This window comes from Haemaphysalis longicornis, unplaced genomic scaffold (assembly GCF_048455015.1).
Source record: "Haemaphysalis longicornis isolate Haplotype H1 unplaced genomic scaffold, Haemaphysalis longicornis Haplotype H1 scaffold_13, whole genome shotgun sequence".
NCBI classification, from domain to species: domain Eukaryota; kingdom Metazoa; phylum Arthropoda; class Arachnida; order Ixodida; family Ixodidae; genus Haemaphysalis; species Haemaphysalis longicornis.
The window spans coordinates 26,223,596-26,244,019 of record NW_027526233.1 but is presented as its reverse complement, the minus strand read 5'-3'; the positions used below and the strand labels follow the sequence as shown (position 1 = coordinate 26,244,019).

General features: G+C 47.1%; 1 long non-coding RNA gene across 1 annotated transcript in view; it reads right to left on the bottom strand.

Annotated features, from left to right (window-relative positions):
- LOC144164024 (uncharacterized) overlaps positions 1–20,424 on the bottom strand; it is a 61,708-nt gene that overhangs the window by 34,944 nt on the left and 6,340 nt on the right. Inside the window, exon 3 of the long non-coding RNA XR_013321004.1 lies at positions 8,595–8,684. This is a non-coding gene — a long non-coding RNA (uncharacterized LOC144164024). The remainder of the gene's footprint in view (positions 1–8,594; positions 8,685–20,424) is intronic.

Sequence of the window (20,424 nt, the reverse complement as noted above, 5' to 3'; positions counted from 1 at the left end):
CCGGTTCGGTGGCACAGTCCCACATAACGTGCCACCGGTTGGCCGGTCCCTTCTTGCACACACTGCACAGGGCCTCGGGGTATTCATCCGGGAACATCTGATGTAACGCTGCCGGTGGTGTGACCGACGCTGTCTGCTGTCTTCTTAGCCACACTGCTTCCTCGCGACCCAGAGACCGATGTGGCGGTGGGTACGCCCGTCTCGAAAGCCGCATGTTCTTGAGTGTTTCGCCATAGCCTCTCGCTCGGTCCTTGGTCTCCGACCACCATTCGCACTCGGGACGACTCTCCACATTGGGAGCGCGGTGAGTAATAGCGCGCGCCTCCCTGTGGGCCGTCTCGTTGTGGTTGGGTGTATTCGGAGAACATTCACCCGCGTGCGCAGGGATCCACCTTACTTCTACTCTTCTTTCTTCCTGCGCAACCACTCGTTCGATTATCTTGGCTGCCTTGTCACTGATCCGGCCGTTGGCTAGGTTTCGTACGGCTTCTAGCGAATCGCTTAGGACGGTGTCACACCCCGGCTCGGCCATTGCTAGGGCGATGGCGATCTCCTCTGCTTCGGTTGCATTAACACACCGCATACTCGCTGACGTGGACACTTCCCCCGTTCTCGCATTGATGGTAACCGCTGCGTATCTCCCTTTCCGTAGTCTGCTGCATCCACGTATCTCGTTCTCGGGTCACCGCTGTACTGCCCGATGAGGTACTTGGCCCTGGCTCGCCTCCGCTCCCGGTTGTGCTCTGGATGTACGTTCTTCGGGATGGGGCTCACCCGCACGTTTTCTCGCACTTTATCACAGAGCTCGTGAAGCTGCCTCCCCGTGACCTGATAGCCGTACCCCAAGGTCTCGAGTATGGCCCGGCCCGTCTTGGTCCCCGCCAGCCTCTCTCGCTGTGCCGCCAGCTGCGCCTCGATGAGCTCGTCCAGGGTGTTGTGAACGCCCAACTGCATCAGCCGCTCGGTGTTCGTTGACTCCTTCAACCCCAACGCTCGCTTGTACAACCTTCTGATCATGGTGTCAATCTTGTTCTTGTCCGTCTGCGACCACTTGTGGTAAGCTGCCGTGTACGGTGACTGACAGCGAAGGATTGTACCAGCCTCGCGAGCCCTTCCTCACGCATGCCCGCCTGCTTGGACGACACGCGCTGGATTAGCCGCAGGGTACTTGCTGTTTTGATCGCCAACTTCTTCATCAGAGTATCCTTGCTGCCGTTGCCGCTGATCGGCATGCCCAGCACCCGGATCTCAGAAACCTCGGGAATTCTCTGACCGGTCTTAGTGATCAGAACCAGGCGATCGCACTCTCTCGGGGGCAACAGAGGTCGGCCGGCCTTGCGAGGCGAGTACACCAGGAGCTCTGACTTGGATGGCGAGCACTGCAGGCCCGTCCCGTCAAGCCGCTCTTCGATAGCCGAGACTGCTCTCTGCAGTCTCCTCTCAATACTGGCGTCCGTGCCACCGGTCGTCCACAGCGTAATATCGTCAGCATAGATGGTATGCCCGACGCCCTTGACGCCAGCCACGGCTTCGGCGACCGGGATCATGACGATGTTAAAAAGCAGCGGTGAGATAACAGACCCCTGGGGCGTGCCTACGCTGCCAATATCTCGTTCTGGTAGCTCGACCTCTCCTGCGAACAGCTCGATCTTTCGCCCCGAGAGGAAGTTCTTGATATATTCATAACTTCTCTCGCCCATCTTGAGCTTCGTCACCTGCGCCAAGATGGCCGAGTGCTTGACCCGATCAAAGGCGCTTTGCAGGTCCAATCCTAGGATCACCCTGCTGTCTCTCGTCTCGTTCTCGATGGTCTCTTGTTTCAGTTGTATCATCGCGTCTTGGGTGCTTAGGCCGCTCCGAAACCCGATCATCGAGTCAGGATACAGCCCCTCTTGCTCTAGATAATCTTGCCAGCGGTTCGCCAACACGTGCTCGAGGACCTTCCCCACGCACGAAGTCAGCGAGATGGGGCGTAAGTTCTCGATGCCTGGTGGCCTGCCCGGTTTCGGTATCAATACCGTCTTCGCCTTCTTCCATTGCATCGGTAGCTTGCCACTCCGCCAGCACACGTTGTAGTATCTCGTAAGTGCCTCGATCGACAGGTCATCTAAATTTCGCAGGGCCTTGTTCGAAACTCCATCTGGTCCCGCCGCCGACCTGGTGTTCAGCTCCCGCAGAGCGGTCTTGACCTCGGCCGTCGTGATGTCGCGATCTAGTTTCTCGTTCGAGACCCCTGCGTATGCCGGGTGTTGCTCGGCCTGCGTTTCAGGTAGGTACTTGGCACTCAGCCTCTTAATCAGCTCGTCCCTACCGAGGCTCTTTTCGGCCTCGTGCATGACCCGAGCCATGCGATTCTGCTGGAACGACTTGGTCTTGGTTTCGTCCAATAAATGGCGGATCAACGACAAGGCCTTGCCCTGATGCAAGCTGCCATCTATGCGGTTGCACAGGTCATCCCACTGCTGTCTGCAGAGCAACGCGCTGTGCCTCGCAATCGCGCGGTTCAGTTCAGTCACCTTCTTCCGCAGCTTCTTGTTCCACTTCTGCTTCTTCCACCGCGCCTTGATCGATGTCTTTGCCTCGATCAAGTGCGCCAGCTTGCTGTTGACACTCGGTATGTCATCGTGAGTCTCGATCGACTTTGTAGCTCGCTTGACGTCCTCCTTGATGCCGGCCGTCCACTCTTCGATATTAACAATGTCTTTTACCGCCACCGGGTCTTCTTGCCTATGGTTGCGAAACGCGTCCCAGTCGGTCCACCTCTGCTCCATCTTGCGGCCGCCGCAGCCGACCAGCTCGATCTCCAAGATGTAGTGGTCGCTCCCCAGGTCCTCCCCGGTGTTACGCCACGTCACCTCTCCCCCGTTCTTGACGAAGGTCAGGTCCGGCGTGGTGTCCCGTTGAGTCGAGGAGCCACTCGTCCGCGTTGGTTGGTTGGGGTGAGTGATCAGGGTGAAACCCTGCTCGGTTGCGTCGTACATCAGGTCTTTGCCTTTGGCCGTATTATACATGTAGCCCCACGCTTGATGCGAGGCATTGAAGTCTCCCGCCACCACCAGTGTCTCTTTCTTGGCTTCGTTGCTCGCCGCTCTCATCAGGGTCTTGAACTTCTGGCTGTGGTCTTTCGGGTTACTGTATACGTTCACCAAGAAAACGGCGCGCTTGCAGCATTTACCTGGCGCGATCTCGACACACACTTGCTCGCACTTGCTCTTCTTGCCTTTGTGTAGTTGATGTTCAATGGCGGTTAAGCCCTTCCTTACCAGGGTACACACCCCTCGCCGACCGGACGTGTCAGCGTGGGCCCTGTACCCCGGCAAGGCAGGGTCCTTCACCACCGTTTCTTGTAACATGATTATGTCTGGCTTCTTCACCGCACCCCGCACATGCTGTTGGAGCGACGCTCTCTTGTTGTTGAGGCTTTGGCAATTCCACTGCCAGATCGTGAGCGACGTGGTCGCCGCCCCCGATTTTACTGTGCGATGGGACCGTCTTGGCATGGTTGCTGCTCTGCTGATTGCTGCACTTGGTCTTGTAGATACGGGTGGTTGACGAACTGCGCCGCAAACACCGGGCTTCTTGCGACCGCAGCGCCACCCCTCTATGAAGCTCTCAAAAATTGTTTTTTTTTTGTCATTCCTCACTTCTATCCATCGGCGTCGGCAGTATTTGGCCTGTACGGGGCCAACCCACTGCCTTGGCAGGGGATGAAAAACCGACGTAAGTTTCCAGCATTTAGGGGATAATATAAAGAGGAATGAAGAACGCTATCTTCGATTACTAAGTGTCGCAAATTTCGAAATGTTCACTAACACTCGCACATCAAAGCAAGAAACAACACCATTGCATAGTGGCAACTTTGGAAATGTCGCCGGCGATCTTCGCAATAATCTTGTTCACACCAATTTCTCCAAGATGGATTCTTCTTTTGTTGTCGGGTGATTCTCTCGGGTGACGTGCCCAACGCTGGTGTTCTTGGATGAGCGAGTTTATGTAGCGATTCTGTTTTCTCAATTGCGGCCATTGCACGCGCTGTCATAGACATTATCAGGGTTGGAATGATTGCTTTTGTTGTTTCTTTATCCTTTTTCCGTTTCTTCATCTGGGCGTCTTCTTTCTCCATTCATTTCGATAACTTGCCTGTCCATTTTGTGTCAGGGTAATTGACTTCTCCGATGCCTGTCCCATTACCCAGAATCAAGTAATATAGTGGTTCATCCACACACTTGGCTATTACTCTCCCGTGTAGTAAGGGGTCGAGAATTGAACGATAGCTTCCGGCCAGCACGTTACCATTCTATCTACAAGAACCACTCTTGCCTCCTGCCCAGTGAACTCCTTCTCCCTGACCAGGCTTCTCCTCACCAATACCGTGCTCGTTCCAGTATCCCGTAGAACTGAGATTTGCTCTCCCCGCAGCTCGCCATATACAACAGGCATTTGACATTGCTGTGTCGCCCGATCCTCTTCGTCTCTCAGTTTTGTTTCTTTTTCTTTGGTGCTTTTAATTGGCTTTTGTGGGGTGGGTCGAACTCATTCACTTTTATTGTACAAGCTGACTTCTCCTGGTTTTGAAAACGGCATTCTTCTGTTGTATGCCCTCTTCTCTTACACACCTGGAAAGTCGAAAGTGCTTGATTCGAGTTAGCAACCGCTCGGCCATGGACGGCATGATGCCCTACGCGATTGCAAAGAAAACAACAAGATGGTGCCCTCGGAGCGAAGCTTTGTGGCATACTTGTCTGTGCTTCTATGCTCGTCGTCATGCTCTCTTCCTTCACTTTGCCCAAGTTCTTAAGCCTCTGACCTTCGCAGTACTGATCTGCTGCAGTAGTCATCTCTTCAATTGTCTTTATGCTGCGCTCCTTCAGAAATACTGCCAACTGGGAAATGCAACACGAGAAACTGTTCTGTCACCATACGCTCTCGAAGTTTCTCATAGGTCTTTTCTGTGTCGGAATTCTCCTACCACCAGTCAAAGTAGCTCATGAAACGCAAAGGAAACTGTTTTCCTGTTTCCGCGTCCTCTGGCTTTGCGTTGCAAAATTTCTCGCGGAAACCGTCGGCTGTAAGTCTAAATCTTTGCAGCAATGCCGTCTTTGCAGTATCGTGGTCCATTGACTCTGATGCCGGCATTCTTCCGAAGACACTAAGTGCTTCGCTGACCAGACCGAGACTCAGTGCGGTCGTCCACTGACTTTTCTCCCAACCTTGCCCTAGTGCTACTCGTTCGAAGCGATGAAGATAAGCATCGAGGTCATCTCTTTTGCCATCGAAAGGAGAATTGAGCTTTCTGGGGCAAACTTCCAAACTCTTGGACGTCTGTGGTACTGGAGATACAGGGAATTGTTCACCACTTTGGTTCGATGCGCTAGAATTTGCTAAACGTACCTTTAACTCGACCAACTCTTTCTCTTGGGCTAGCTTTTCTTTTTCTACCTCCACCATGCGCTTGTCTCTCACTTCCTCTTATCGATTCGCCTCTCTAACTGCTGGTCTTTCCTCTCTCCCTCTTTGATTTTCCGTCTCATACAGGTCCAACAACTCTTCCTTAGTCAACCCCGAGCTATTCGCCAATGTCGTTACTTTTCAAGATCCATCTGTTCTACCGCGGTAAAAAGGTGACAATTGGAATAGGGATCCGGGCAGGCTTGCCAATGATTTTGTCACGCGTCACCTCGGTAAAAGAATGCATTCCGGGAACAAAGGGATCAAGTTAATACGAGACTTTAAGGCTGGTAAAGGTATTGCGAAGGTAAAACAAATGTGCAATAAAAGTGTTGGAAATACGCATCATACAGAAAAAACCCTAAATGGCTTTCAGTTCATAAACTACAACAGTGTCCTCCCACAATATCTATTGGCCCTTATAGTTTCTCAAAGGCCATTCCCATGCCGCACGTTTTGTCGTTGCGTTGCAACGGATCGTTGGGGTAGTTTGGTGACAGTTGTCGCTAAGGTGTCTCCCTGAGCGCACCGCCGTGAAGATGGTGACGGTGCCAGTGGGGCGGAGCCACTGGTGCGTGTGTGCCCGTGAAAGCCCGTGCTTAAGCCAGCGGAGCGGAGCCGCCGTTGCCCAGGAGCACCCGCGTCAAATGCTTGAGGAGGCCAACGGGACAGTGCCGCTGGTGCCTTGTGGGTTTCGAGACCTCGGGTCCCGCCTCCTTCGGTCGCCTCGAACCACAATATCTCCGTCCACCTGCTCTTCGTCTTCCTTCTCCTTGTTCCTCTTCTTTTCTCCACCAGCTTCCATAAATTTCTTGCTTAGTCCCTTCTTTTTCATCGTTTCCGCCGTCTTCGCACCTTGACTCCTGAGAGAGGGGTTCTGTGAACGTCAATACGGAGGGGACATTGCTGGTCTCCTTCGTAGCGTGCGGTCGTGTTGTCGGTTCTCAAAAAACCAAAATGTATAGCGGAAGAACGACAAAAGGTACACCTGGGCCATGGCTCCCCTTAGCGGGGACGATAACTTCACTCGCGCGGGCAATAAAAACGATGATGGTGATTGAGTGGTGCATACTCATCGGGAGATGAAACCACTACCACTCTTTTAAAGGGGACTAGAAAAAAGGCGTGGAAATCTCAGTTGAGCTAATTTTGCTGTCGAATTTAGCCCCTAAAATTGCCAATATGAATAGCGCAGCCTGTTGAACTATGAATTGCGGGCAAGAAGTCTTACGCTAGAGCAGCACGATTCACCGAAGAACAACGGCGTACCGCAACAAAGAACTAAATGAACGCCCGAACAATTCATTCACAATTACGCAGAATAGGATCATATAAAACGTGGGATGAAGTCAGCCCGAATGTTGTTTTCATAACGCACAACTGGATACGATTATTCGCAGAAGACACAATTTGAGCTTTTTTACCGAAAACACCCCGCAACGATGCTCGACGCCATGCTGCTGCGCATGAGAGGTGACGTCCTCAAGAAAAAAAATTAAAAGTACTTCCACAGTGCGTTTGATGCCGGTCAGCTTGCCCCAATTAACTAGAACAGCATATCATAAATTTTATTCTAAGGAAGACTGCGCGAGAAGTCACGAAACTGAATTCATCGATGTGTATTGTGGCAGGCAATCCGGCACACCTTATTCGCAGAACGCTGAACGGCCTCTGCTGCAAAGCTCTTCAACGGATATGTATGACACAAAATCCAAGACATCCTATTCACAGAAAGCGTAATGGCCTCTGCTGCAAAGTCCTTCACTGATATGTATGGCCTACAACACGAAACGAATGTGCTAACGTAATGCCTGAACGAGACTTCTGCGGATATGCTGCCTGCCTATGTAGAGGGAATCGTAATATGTGGGACGAAGTCTCCCCTTTAGGTCACGCTGCGTAGATGACGACACACAAACAATTCTGATGGCAACATTCCAGCTTGTCTACGAAAGACCGTCGCCTATTACGCTCGACGCCATGCTGCTGCCAGAAGACGTTGCCGACAACGATACCGACGTCGAATCATACGTCGAAATGTCCTCTAGCTTGCTCGAACTCGTACGATGGATCAGCAGCTCTTGGATGACAGACGCCCCTAATTTCCACACTATTGGGCAAAGGAACAACCAGTGTAATATGTAAGAAATTCAACGCCGGGTCGACAAGAAGATACTAAGACGGTATTTCAGACCTCACAAAATTCTACGAAGTGTTCTCCAGCGTATTTGTGATGTCGTACCCAACGAAGACTCGGGCGCTTCAAACTACGCACGGATCCCAAATTGTCCACACATATCGCTTTTAGCTATGCTCGCCTTAATGTAGGCAACTCATGAGGTGGCGGCAACAAAGCGTTTGCGTATTGTTGAAGTTATTGTAAAAGTACAGTCTTCATTCCAAACACTCATTCAAGAAGCCTGGGTTCTGTTAAAGCACGTGACAATCTTTGCATCGCAAATGCATGTCAGTTGTATTGCAGGCATTTAGGCTTTTGAATTGACCAGTTCATATAACTTAGCCCTGAGGCTACAAATATTTTTCTCTATCGTAGCCCCTACTGCATCTGTAGAAGTGAATTTCGATTGTTCCCCTTGGCAACAACCCTACGGCTGTATTGCCACGGTAAAAGTTTTATTTCTATCACTGACATCTATTATAGTGATTTGACCCATCCGCAGAGAAGGCGTGTGTAATGTGGGGACGATATTGTAATAGGCGCCTGTTTTCCGACTCAACTATTGGCTACGCTGAGCAGAAAACCTGGAAAACCCGCCGCGGTGGCTCATTGGCTAAGGCGTTGCGCTGATGAGCACGAGGTCGCGGGTTCGATTCCCGGCTGCGGCGGCCGCTTTTCTGATGGAGGTGAAAAGCAAAAACGCCCGTTTGTACGAGATTTCGGCGCACGTTAAAGATCCCCAGGTGGTCTAAATTAATCCGGAGCCCTCCACTACGGCGCGCCTCATCGCCTGCGTTGCGTCGGAGCCTTAAACCCCACAATCAATCAATCAAGAAAACCTGGAAAAAAATTCTGGAATACATTGCAGTTGTTCTCAACTGTACTTAGGTTCAATTTTAATTTTATTCTTATAGAATTTAGTGGGTGTTGAAAAGCTTCATAATTTTTGCTGACCAGTGATACTTACCAAAAAATGAACGGCGATTTGCACTATTATGTTTACTACCAGATTGAATTTTGCACCGATCAAGTAAACATCGAACAGATCAGTTCTAACCTGAAAATAAAAATGCATACAATTTAAAACACATATTTTTGAATCAAACAACGTTTGATTCCTCATAGTTTGCAAAAATGCGTCAACACATAATTATGACGGCTTCAAAGTGATCGTCAGCAACATTTCTGATAGTCACTGCAAGGTAAGATTAAGGGGTCGTGCTGAGAACATGCATTTCCATTACCTTGATTTTATCCTACTAAGAACATAAATTCTAAAGAGTTTTACAATTCATTGTGTCTCCAATTTAATATACGCCTTTGAAATGCATGGTTTAAGCGCCTCTTTAGCAACCACGCCATATTGTCGCTACGCAGCGCCACTAGCAGTGACGTCATTTTACGAACATATGAGAAGTAAACTCTGTGTGCAATATTTTGTGTGCAAAGGGGCAACGCCCCTTTAAATAGAATAATGACCCCACAATGATATTGCCGTGAACAATGGATGCATTTGTTCACCAGTTCTTTGTTTTTACAGCCCGGTCGCGCCAGGCTCTGTTATCTGGGTCGCAAGCGAAGCGCGTCCTCCGTTCTTTATTTTTGTGCCGCACGGGCTACCTCCTTCAGATAAGCAGACTGTTTCGCACTAACGGCACTAGCCCAGCATATTCTTCTCTGATCTACAATGTTCTGGATGTAAATCGATGGTTCTAGAAACACTCGCGCCGAAAGATAAAAGCCTGCAGAGCAGACGCCGCGGCATTCGAATCGCCGGACCTCGCCTACACACGTCACTTCGTTGACTGCTGCTTCGCCGCGTGTGTATTCTTTGAGTTGTTAGGGTAGCACAAGTTCGCTCCAAAAAAATTGTTTTCCTTGAAGACAACTGCGTCGTCTTTAACTTCGTGACAATATAGATTGGGGAAAATTCAAACTTATGTGGGTAAGTCGTGTAAGGCATCAAATTAAAGGTCCTGATTAACGCAATCACGCCAGCTAAATTAAAAAAATACTTCCTTTGTATAGTAATCAGGACGTCAATATAGGTCATAGAATGGGTTTAAATCCAAAATGATGCCGCGAGGGCTTGTTGGGAATGATATTCAAGGTCCAGATGAGGGGAATCAGGTGGAATAAAAATGCGTTGTGGTTATATTATGCCCTAGACAAGAATAGTCATATATTGTGTTGAACTTAAAATTCAAAGTGCTAGGGCGTGTGTTCTAGGACTTTAAGAGGTCTCGATGAGGGGAATGGCGTGGGATAAATGCAAAATGCTTCCTGATTTTTATCATTACATAATTATTGATAAATTTGGTTAAAATTCAAAATGACGCCACTAGGGTGTGCGGGGCATCAAGTTGATTGTTACGATGACGAAAATGACGTGGGGTAAAAGTGCGGTGTGGATATATCGAGATAGTCATGGTTAGTCATTGTTTAAATTAACATTGAAATTGATACCACTAGGATGTTATGACATAAAATCAATGGTGTCGATGAGGGGAATCACGTGGGAAAAATACAAAAATGCTTCCTGCTTATAGTCATGAGATAGTCATGGCGAGCCTTACATTGGGGTCAAAATTCGAAGTGACCCTGCATGCGCGTGTTGGGTATCAAATTTACCGTGTTGATGAGGGGAATCGCGTGGGACAAATAAAAAGGCTTCATGGTTCTTATCAAGAGATAGTTATGGTGGGTCATAGATTGGGCTAAAATTCAAGGGCACGCCGCTAAAGCATGTGGGGTGTCAAACTGAAGGTTTCAGTTAGGGGAATCACGTGTGACATATAAATAATGTGTCCTGCTTACTCTCTTGAGAGTCATGGTTACATATTTGATTAAAATACGAAATGATCCTGCTGGGTTTGTGTGGGTTAGGAAATTAAAGGTCTCGTTGAGGGGAATCACGTGGGACGAATATAAAAATGCTTCCTGTTTATAGTAAAGGCATAGTCGGGGTGTGTCATGAATTGAGTGAAAATTCATAGGGACGCCAGTAGGACTTGTTGGATATCAAGTTACAGGTCTGCATGAGGGAAATTCCGTGGAATGAATAAATGTGTCCTTGTTTTCATCATGATATAGTCATGGCTAGTGATAGATGGGGTTAAAATTCAAAGAAATTTAATAGGGCGTGTAGGGAATCAAAATATTTGTCTCGGTGAAGGAAGGTGGATCGGGTGAAAATATCGTAGAATCATGGCACTGAATAACAACTCGTTATGTAAAAAAGTCCTATTCAGTGCCCCATAGATATAATTGTGCTAGTTCATTGTTGATACGCCATCTTGAAAGCGTGGTTGGTTCGCACATTGAAGCACTCAACATCCGTCAACAACCCTGCATTCCCATGAATCAGCTTAGCGACTAGTGGGCTGATATGTCTACTACGTAGGCTCAGAAGTGGGTTGGTGCGATGGGCGAATGCCTCCGATCGCGCGTGCGGTAGTGCAAATTTCCAAGCATGGCTTGCGGCTGTCAGTGCCCGAGCGTGTTGAAATTATTGCGCACTCCCACACCTAATACTCATTCGGTTGTTAAAAAGGTCCTTACATGTTGCTTCAAATGTGCAAATCGTAGATATACATGCTCATAAAAGCAAAATATTTGCCGCCGCATACAGCTATTTCCTGATGCCAAACAGAGGCAACTTATTTGATGCACCAAGATGTCACGGCTGTTTGATTGCTTAAAAGGCATTTAGTGTTTTAGCATAGGGAGGGAACCGCGAACAGCTATTTCTTGACACGACCTCGCGTTCTCCGCCACCACGACGCTTTTAGTTCGCTTTCGGGTCCACTTTTTCGCATACCCGAACTGGAGCAGAGTGTGTCGTGATGATTTTTGTAGGCTTCCCATCGATAAGATGAACAGAACATACCTCCAGAAAACAGAAGCGTGCGATTCGGATTGAGCATGAGGGTGAATACACAGGGCTTCCCAAAGCAGTGTACAACCATACGTATTCTGGCAAATTTGCTGGCTCGAAGTACTTCCGATTCAGCACGACGACCAATTTGCCGCGGCACTCAAAATGCGCGAGAATTTGTGCAGCGAACAGATTCCGCACATGCAGACACTTTGGTCGTGGTGCACTTCCCACGTTTCTTTCATAGGCACTTAGCGCTAACGGAGATTGTTGTCAGCCAACGACGGCGTCTTCACGCCCGGATGAGTAGCTTCTGTACTTCGCAAAGTAAAGGCAATTAGGCAACCTGTCCAGAAATAAAAAATAAACATCGATTGGAGATGAAAATTCGTGCATCCTGCTGGCACGTCGAAACTTACCCTCACAGGTAAGAACCCGTCAGGACAAAGCGCGTGCGGGGTGGCTCACCGCTTTGCGATTCGGGAACAAAATGTATGGGCAAATCTGACAGCTCTCGGGCGCTTTGAATCTTCTGCTTCAAACAGTGTCTAACCTGTCGCTACTGAAGTACCATATATATGACACAGATTTTCGATGCCACCTGGACGTCTCATATCCACGCGCGGATGGGAGACCAGCGTGGGGCTGCGCCGACGTCTTCTCGCGCAACAGACCCGAAGAAATACCCGCCAGGTGGAGCCTTGATCGTTATAAAATCGCTGACGCGGAAAAATTCTGGTCTATACAAGATATACAAGTGCGTTACAGAGAACAGTGGGTGTCTGCGGAATTAATCCTCCCCGACATTTAACAAAAGTTTCCGCGATCTCCATCTCAATCTTATCCCTTTGGCTGTTCACCAGCGTTGTTTTGGTAGCTACGTGAGCTTTTTTACCGCAAAGCTGTCTACGGCTAGGATCCAGCAGAGCGTCTCCAGTAACAGAGCGATGTACACAATAATCGCTAGCGAGCATGGCGCCACGTTGCGGAGCCGACTGAAATCCCCGGGATCGTAAAACTGCGTGCCACAAGCTCGGTGCATGAAAAAAATCATTTAAAATTAAAAGGTCCTAGGGCATTCATATTTTAATTCAAGACGGCTTTTATTTGCTTTAAAAATATGGCTGGCGATTTTGATACTCGGTAATGCAATATTTGGGCGCAGATGTTGGGGTAGCTCGTTTAGCAGCAGCGGCAGACGACGCAGTTCCACCAGTTGCGTCGTTCATTTCTCAGTAAGACCTGGCTGAGAGCGCATATGAGGGTACCACAACAGCCGCTGAAGATGCCCACGAACGGTTGCATCACTCGCAGTTTAGCACTCACTTGTGTTTGCTGCAGTGCTCTGAGGCAGCACAAACTCGTGGGTTCTCTCGATGGTGAGCCTCTGCAGCGGCGGCGCGGAGTGCGTCTCAGGAAGGGGCCGTGCACTGCCTCTTAAGCCGAGTTCAGACTGTTGTCGCAACTGTGGTAACACCTTTAAATAATGACGTCATTGACGTCTCAGCCAAACGAACTGCGTGAAACGCCGTGTTTTTACGTTCCTAGCGCAAGATACGGCTGTTACGTCGGTAGTCCGAACATAGCAGTCAGCGAACGCACGTAATTCTCACGGGAACGCCCCACGTTTTCGCCAAGCGTCGAGCGTCTCGTGCGGGCACAGCATACTGCCCCTTCCCTTCCCCCAACGCACACATTCGGAGAGCGCTGGCTCGCGCCGAGACGGGGAACCCCGACCCGCTCCCCGAATTTTGCGACATTATAGTCCTTGGCTTTCTTTCACTTGTCGGTCGTCACATTGTTCCCTCGGTCACGGCGATGCCGACGTTGCTGAGCCCAGAGACGGGCGCCAACGGGCTGCTCCCTAAAATGTCTTCCCAGCAATTCATCTGTGTTAGGAGGTGAAGCAGACTTTCAGGGACTCGTTGTAAGCTTGATCTTCATAAGATGGCTTTCCCACAGGGCATCACGTCAATATTCGTGGGGAATACCGTTACAGAAAGTTGCTCTAACGCTTGTTTTATTGAAACTATACCAAAACAAATTATATGAAAATTAGCCGCTAAGACGACTCTAACACAACGCCGGTTTTAGATAGTTGTGAAAATTACATGGTTCACATTGAGCTTTAAACACTCTGGAATTCTCGTCCGCTGCCAATACATATGGGATTCTACGGGAGGGAAATGGACAGCCCCATGCTTGTCCACCGAAAGAAAACTCTAGTTGGTAATAAGTTCTTTCAGTTAATTAACCACGAACTAACATTAATCGCAAATTACAAACAAACATGTTTTACTTCGTGCACCCCTTGGAGTACGACCCAGTCAAAGCTCACGTTGAGGCTCGGCACCACAGCTTTACTGGACATCCTTCTGCACAGAGTGGAAGGGAAGTAAATTTTTCCAGAAATTGCGAGCCGCAGGGTATCGACCAAACCAGTCTTTAAAGAAGACTTCGTCAAGTCCCGCCAGCGTGAATGATCCTTCTGAAGCACGAGACTAGGGTTTTTGAATATTGTAACGGCTTTCGTACATGGTCAAGTGGGACGTTTATTCTACGACACAGGCGGCTCCGAACACCGGTTCAGGAATGAACAATGATGGTAATCAGTCCAAAAGAAGGCGAAGTGTTCCTCGAAGTGTTTGATAATAGGGATAATCTGAATACGGCCTCCGCGATCAGCTACCGGCGGTGCGCTGTTGCTCGTCGCGCCGCCGGCAGCCGATCGCGGACGCCGTGATCTGAAAGTGAAATAAATGAATTTCCACGCTTCGGAGCTTCACGCTTACACTATTGCCATCCTTAAAATCTGAACTCACCATTACTAAGTAGCATGTGTTTCCTCTAGCTACACGGGAATCCCGACACGGAATGCAATAAATCTGCAGCTCCGTGGAGCATACGACACAACGCCGTATTTTTACATATGAAGCGAGTGCACATAATGATTTATGTTGCAACCATTGCGTGGTTTAAATTTGCTCCCTCATACCCTCCCCTTTGACACCACAATTCCTTTCGTGCTATCATTCTAGCATCTGCGATGAATTTGCACAGTTTATCTACTGCTAGATAGTACTGATCAGCGCGATGCCCTTTTTGTCTACCCCACATGATTGTATTCATAGAAACCTTTAATTTATTACCCTCCACACCCCGGAGGCATTTCTTGGAATGCTAACCTTATTTATGGCTTACCATGATATCCCACGAGGATAACACGAAAGCATCTTTTATTTGTCCCAAGTGATTCCCCTCATCAAGATTTTCAATTTGATACCCCACCATCCGCGGTGGCATCACTTTGAATTTTGAACGCAGTTTGAGCTCACGACTATGTCATTATGATAACAAGAAGGAATGTTTATTCCTCTCACGTGATTTTTCTCATTGGTACCTCCAATTTGACACCCCCCACACCTTAGTGGCACATCACTTTGTATTTTAACCATATATATGAATCATCATCACAGTGTGTCGATTATATCTAGGAGGCATTCTTTTTGTCCCACGTGAATCCCCTCACCGAGATCTTCAATTCGATACTCCACACACAATAGCGACAACTGAATGATTTCCAGACCATTGAATGACTTACCGTGACCATGTCATGATTACCACCAGGATGTATTTCTTATAGGAAAGTGATCGAGAACTGCGCGGAGTATACTGAACCCCTATTTAGAGCCTTCATAGAATAAAGGCAATTGACTCGTTCGAAACCTCAGCAGTCATTCAGGCATTACGGAACCAGGGTGGAGAGCATTATGCAAGAATACTAGAAGATATTTACAATTTGTTGGCAGCTACCATTATCCTCCTTAAGGAAAGGAGTAAAATACCCATAAGGAATGGCGTCAAACAAAAAGACGCAATCGATCCAATGTTATTCATAGCACGTTTACAAGAAGTATTTACAACATTACATTGGGAACAGGAGGGAGAAAGCGTTACTGGAGAATGCCTCAGTAAGATCAGATTTGCTCATGATGTTGCCTTGCTAAATAACTCAGGGGACGAGTTGCAAAGCATGATTACCGCACTGGACAAACATAGTAGAACCGTGGGCCTGGAAATAATATGTATAAAACTAAAGTAACGATCAGTAAATTCGGGAAAGCACAGCGGTTTGAGATAAGTGGCGAGGCAGTGGGCGTGGTAAGCGAATATATCTACTTAGGCCATGTTGTGACCGCGGATCCCAACCATGAGGCAGAGATAATTATAAGGATAAGAATGGGGTGGAGTGCATTCTGCCGGCAATCTCAGATAAATAATGGCAGCCTACCATTGTCCCTGAAGAAAAAAGTGTATGACAGCTGTGTCTTACCAGTACTCACCTACGGGCATAAAACGTGGAGGATCACTAAGAGGATTCAACTTAAATTGAGGGGACTGAGCGAGCAATGGAACTGGAGAATATAGGTTTAACTTCAAGGGAGAAGAATAGAGTGGAGTGGGCGAGGGTAAAAACGCGTGTTAAGGACGTATTAGTAGCAATTAAGAAGAGAAAATGGACGTGGGCAGGACATGTAATGCGAAGGCAAGATAGCCGTTGGTCATTGACGGTAACAGAGTGGATCTCTAGAGAAGGCAAGCGTGGCATGGGTTGGCTGAAAGTTAGATGGGCAGGTGAGATCAAGAAGTTTGCGGGGATAAATTGGTCACAGTTAGCAGAGGTCCAGGATAATTGGAGATTATTGGCCTTTGCCATGCATCGGGTGTAGGTAGGCTGGTAGTGATGATGATGATGAGGATCGTATTTCTTATTTGTACAACGTTATTTCCCTAATCGAAACTTTTAACTGGAGAACCCGCACCCCTACGCGTCATCATTATGAATTCCAAGCCTCATTATGACTCACCATATCTTAAAACGAATATGACCAGGAAGCATTTTTTGGTTGTCCAACGTGATATCCCTCCTGGAGGCCTTCGATTTGGCATCCCACATGCCGTAGCGGCAGATCACTTTGAATTTCTAACCAATCAGTGACTATTCATGGCTCCCGCCGTTAGCCTAATTTTTTTGCGTAATTTTTTTCTATATTTCTTTGTTTTAGTGTTTTGCAATTTCGTTTACGCTTTTACGCCTTTATTACGCTTTTATAACAATTACAGGTTAAAATTCCGCGATACCTGCATTTTTGCAAAATTCAGGGCATTACAGGGTCCTGGCTGGGGGTAGTGGGGTATTCGGCAAAGAATGCAACACATTGAAAAAACAAAGGTATATTCATTAACACCCCGCGCTTCAGGTGTTCGTGGAGACAGTTTGCTTGGACACAAAGCAAGGATGCATGAGACCGCAACCCTAAACAGTTTCGATGTAGATGAACTGAGCAGTGAGCGCACGTGTCCTCGCCCAGTATTGTTTGTTTCTTCACAGGGCACCAGCACACCATCGAGTCTAGACCCCCTTTGTCATGAACACGAACACAGAGCCTATATCAAAAGTTTGGTATCTAATATATACGTACAATGACTTGCAAGGAGCGCATTTATCAAGGCCAGCAGGTATAGCTATATTAAATCTGCAACGAAAATTGTTTCCGACTTCACACGAGATAAGTTACCATGTCGTACCTAATGCAAGAGTTTGAGCTCACGAATTTGGACCGGTAACAATTTTACCACGCGTAAATGCTAGAACTCTGAATGCCAATGAATTCTGAGTCCATCTGAACCCGAGTAAACTGGGACCAAGAATAGTTCGGAGTCCATTTGAGTTGGGAATTGATTTTCAGTTTTCAGTCAGTTTTGAGTTCAGAGTTCATCTTGAGTTTCGAGTACATTTTAAGTTCTAAGTATACTTTTTAATTTTGAGTCCATTTTGAGTTTGAGTACATTTTGAGTTTGTGTACATTTTGACGATCGGTAAAGTTTCAGTATGAGTATATTTTGTGTTTAAGGGCACAGGGTAAGCCCTATACTTCCCATGCATTTTTGGCCATTTTGAGGTACATTTTTCTTGGCATCTAATAAAGGTATCTACATAACGTATATATCATTTTCTTTCAAATTTTGTGCCCTTTTAACTGTACTAGAATTATAAACATTCCTAAAAAATTAAGTTTTTTATAATTTTTTGTCCGTTAGTACCTAAATTTTGGCAATACTTTAGTGTTAAAAGTTGTGTACCAAAAAAACTCTTACGTGCATATTTTCAATTCTAGTACAGCAGGTGTGACAAGTTATGTAGATGACAGGGGAAGAAAAATCAGCTCGTTGTCTTGGAAAGTATAGGAAATAATGGTACCTATGTAAGAAAAAACATTGTTTTGAGATAATTGAGTTTAAAGTAAAAAAAGAGGTGAAAAACAATACTTTTTTGCCAAAAACAGCAATGGAGCCATTTATTTAAATAGCACCAGCTTCATAATCACTGTCAAAGTCATTTTTTTGCTTTCACCCGGTCGTCTGTCCTTCCTTGACTATTTTGTGTACCATCGTACATATTTGTTCACACTGTATTTTGCTTGTGGTCAACCTCTTTAAGCCACTTGATGGTGGTGTTGCGCCCAGGTATTGGTCTGAATGATTTTAAAATGCTGGCTCATGCGTTGCTTCATCATTTAGTGGGAGAACAGCATCCAATGTTGCAATCATTAGAGTGTGAAGCCCAGAAAAGATGTTTTTTATGCGCAGCTTCAAAGGGCAAATGTGAAAAAAACGTGCAACAGGGTCTTTGGATTGCCCTCGCTGAAAAATCAGCTATGCAATTGTTGCTAAACAATTCCTTACTATAGCTGGTTCCAGAAAAGCATTTTGATCTGAAACTGGAACTTTTTTTAGGAAAAAAATGACAATAAACCCTGAAAACATTCTTAAGAGGATTTGGGCACTTACTACTTGCCTACGGGAAAACTGCTTTTTGGCGAGAAATAGGACTTTTTAAGGCAAGTGTGAATACGGAAAATGTGCACAAGGAATGGAACTTCCCTATTTGCGAAGAAAAACAAAAAGTCATTTTTTCAAAATTTCGCCTTACCCTGTGCCCTTAAGTAAATTTCGAGTTCGGAGTACATTCTCAGTTTGAGTACATTTAGAGTTTTGAGTACATTTTGAGTTTCGAATACAAGTGAGTTCTTAGTTGTGTGGTCACTTTGAGTTTGACTTTCAGTGAGCGCAGATGTGCTGCTCAGCAGTGAGCATGAGTTTGAGTAAGTGGTGACTCAAAAATAAATATTAAGTTTGAGTGAGCCGCGCCAACTTTGCCGAGATATGTTGTTGTGTTCAATGGCCAGTGTAACTCTGTCGGATACAGAAATATTTGTATTTACGTGCCAAACGCATTGGAGGCCAGGTTACTTTTTTGATGGCCTCAGGCCACACAAACACCGAAAGGCGGATTATGTTTTGGGGGGGATTTAAAGTGTGTTCTTTAGAGCCGCGATAAAACAAACAAAACAAACTACTACAAAGGCACTAGGAACCTTTTGTTGGCTAAGATATTTGAAGAATTCAGCTTGTCTGATGTCGGGAATGCCTTGAGGCTACGAGACACTTTGGATTCCCACATTTCCAGGGGTGCAGCCGCGACAGGCTCGATAGGCTTTATTTTTCACGAAATTAAATCTCACAATGCTAGGACAATGGTGTACAACAGATTGCTTTCTCGGATCACTGCTTGGTTAAATGTAGACTAGGGAGGAAGAAACGTAACACACCTTTGTTGTGGGATCAGTGGAAACTGAATGAAAAGATGTTACAAGGCGAAATGCTCATCAGTTTTGTACCAGTCAATAGCCGAATGTCAACGGTAAAATCGGGGAGAACTGGGACATGTGTAAGCAAGATGTTAAAATAAGACACATAGAAAGGTCTACTGTAAAAGAAGAGGAAAGATGAAAATAAAACTATTTGCAAGCGAACCTGCAAACGTTGATTGCATTGGAAAGCAAAGATGTAGGCACGTTCAAAGATGAAATAGCGCAGATTAGGGACAAATTAACACAAAGCATTGATTGAGACCGGCATCGCCGAGCGCTAGTGCGCACGAGGCCGCCACGTTGGACGATTGGTCGGGCACCCACAAAACGGGCATTAGGAATAAAAAAGACGCAAGCCCTATAGCATATGACTATACAATTCGAAACTAACGCGTATGTAAATTCGAAAAAAGAGGTGGGGCACGTTTTTTTAGTGCTATAAGGAATAGTACGCTTTCGGGAAACTGACTGATTGAGTGATTGTATGGTTTAACGCGCTGACGAAACGCACGCGGTGAGGCGCGCCACAGTGGAGGGCTCCATATAAATTTTGTCCACCTGGGGATCATTGACGTGCGCCAAAATCCCGTACGCACGGGCGTTTTTGCTTTTCGCCTCCACCAGAAAAGCGGACGGGAATCGAACCCGTGTCCTCGTGCTCAGCAGCACAACGCCTTAGCCACTGAGGCACCAGGCGAGTGAAACAGACTTTGAAAATTTCAAACGACATTTTGACGTCGCGTTGCCACGCCTAAAGGGTGAAACAAAAGAATGTTGGAACGACCCTTCTTGGCCAAGGAAGTAAAGTGTACCATCGAAAACCTGAATGCGGGAAAGTCACCGGGTGCTGAGGGGCGTATTGCGGCGTTCTATTAACATCTCAAATCTTCGATGTGAAGGGTTTTTTCCGACAGATACAATCAAGTTTATAAAATTCAAGCACTTCCTGCACCTTTTTGTTTTTATCAAATTCCAAAAACCAGACGAGAAGGAAAAATGGTTGGCGATTACGAATCCCCCTAATGCGATATTTGGGCGCAGCAGCAGTAGTGGGCGCAGCAGTAGGGGCGAAGTGCGTCTCAGAAGTGACCGCGACCCACGCCTTAGGAAGGGAACACGCGTCTCTGTCACCCGCATGCTTCCCTCACGTGTGCGCCTGCGTCACGCAGACGAGCGTCTCGTGCGGGCACAGCATACTGCCCCCA